Source organism: Lactuca sativa, chromosome 7, assembly GCF_002870075.4.
Source record: "Lactuca sativa cultivar Salinas chromosome 7, Lsat_Salinas_v11, whole genome shotgun sequence".
Lineage (NCBI taxonomy): Eukaryota > Viridiplantae > Streptophyta > Magnoliopsida > Asterales > Asteraceae > Lactuca > Lactuca sativa.
Window position 1 is genome coordinate 66,835,478 of NC_056629.2, and position 2,140 is coordinate 66,837,617.

Consider the following 2,140-nt stretch of genomic DNA (forward strand, 5'->3'; position numbering starts at 1 on the left):
TACCCTTGAACTAAAAGGGCACATACTTGCTCAACTTAAGGAAATCCCATTCTTCGGGAAGGATCAAGAAGACGCATACAAGCATCTCGACGAGGTCAACAACGTAGCCGACTATTTAAATGTTCCTAATGTACCTCGCGACATTGTTTTACTTCGTATGCTACTTGTCACATTTAAAGGGGCCATGAAAGATTGGCTGAAATCACTCCCTCCAAGGTCCATCAACTCTTGGGCTAAAATGAAAGAAGAATTCACAGACTTATTTTGCCCTCCCTCAAAGATAGCCAAGTTGAAAAAATCCATAGCCAATTTTGAACAACAAGCTGGAGAGTCACTTTATGAGGTGTGGGAGAGACACAAGGGCCTACTAAGGAACTGCCCGCATCATGATCTAAACAGTCAACAAAAAGTCTCCATTTTCTATGATGGAGTCAATGTAACTAGGCAGCTCCTTGATTTGCAAGGACCTCTCACAAAGAAGCCACCCCTTGTGATTAAAGAACTAATTGAAGAATTCTCTAAGCACTCTAGAGAATATCATAACCCAAGGAGCGACTTAAATCGAGGGGAGGTGAATTCCATTACCGATGACATGGCAGCAATGATGGCAAAATTGGAAAGCATGGGCCGAAGAATGACTAAGATGGACCAATGCATCCATGCCATTAGAGTGGGATGTGAAAATTATAGAGGGCCCCACCTTACTAATGATTGCGACCTTCATGAGAATGGGAACCAGAAAGTACATGTGTGCTATTCAAGTGGTGATAGGTATGATGACAATTGGTGGAAACCCAGGAAAGAATGGCTACCATATGAGGAGTACAAAAAGACAAGGGAGGAAAAATATAAGCAAAAAGATAGAGGCTTTTATCAAAAGGAGGAACCGGTACATGAAAAGAAATCAGATCTGGAAGACATGCTTACAAGATTCGTGGCCGCGTCCGAGAAAAGACATAACGATACCAATTCTGCAATCAAAGATAAACAAAATATGTTAAGAGAACACCAAATTATGATGAAAGATCAACAAGGTCTCCTTAGGAATCAACAAGCATCCATTCTCAACATAGAAAAGCAGTTGGGCCAACTTGCTCAACAAGTGAATGAGAGAGGACCGGGTGGACTTCCTAGTAATACCGAAAGTAACACAAAAGGTGGACATATAAATATTGTGATAAATAGGAGTGGGAAGATTATAACTCCTCTGGCCCCTATTCAACAAAAAGAACCTAAGTTGGTGCAAGAGGAAGAAGCAGAACATGAAGAATCACAAATTCCCAACCCGACTCACCGAGTCGAGGTTACGGACTTGACGAGTCCCCCACTTGAACAGAAGAACAAGCCTCCTGGAAAGCCATATCAGTCTCCAGTACCATTTCCATCTCGAGCTAGACAAGAAAATAATGATGTTGAGTACCAGAAGTTTATGGAACACATAAAGGCTCTTCAAATTAATATGCCATTCATAGAAGCGGTAGCACAAACGCCTAAGTATGCCAAATTCCTCAAGGAGCTGCTAACTAATAGAAAGAAGATGGAAGAGGTGAAGAAGGTGGTCCTAAATGAGAACTGTTCAACTGCCATGTTGAACAAAGTACCTAAGAAAAAGGGTAATCCAGGAAGCTTAACATTGCCTTGTCAATTCAGAAACTTACCTATCATTTATGCATTGGCTGATTCGGGGGCAAGTGTAAATGTCATGCCATACTCATTCTTGAAGAAACTAGATCTTCCGGAACCAAGGCTAATTCAAATGGCAATTCACCTAGCAAATAAGACGGTCACATTCCTGAGGATAATATGCGAAGATTTATTGGTGAAAGTTGATAAGTTCGTATTTCCCGCAGACTTCATAGTATTAGACATGGAAGCGGATCCTCAAGTCTTGATCATACTTGGAAGACCTTTTCTAAACACCGCGAGTGCTATAATTGACATGCGAGATTCTAAACTTACTATTTGGGTAGGAGACGAATCTATTACTTTTGGGTTTGATCAAGCCATGAAGCATCCAAGGAATAGTGATGAAACGACATTCGTGGTTGATATGTTGGAAGAGTTAATGGAGGAATGGAATGAAGATGAGCAAAGCAAGTCCACCGTCTCCTTTGAAGAACAATTTGACGCGGAAAGAGAT

General features: G+C 41.2%; 1 non-coding gene across 1 annotated transcript; it reads right to left on the reverse strand.

The window, feature by feature from the left end:
• Window positions 1–286: 286 nt before the first annotated feature.
• LOC111882273 (small nucleolar RNA R71) lies at window positions 287–393 on the reverse strand. The gene has a single exon (XR_002847114.1). It is a non-coding gene; the product is annotated as a small nucleolar RNA R71 (small nucleolar RNA).
• Between the last annotated feature and the right edge of the window lie 1,747 nt (window positions 394–2,140).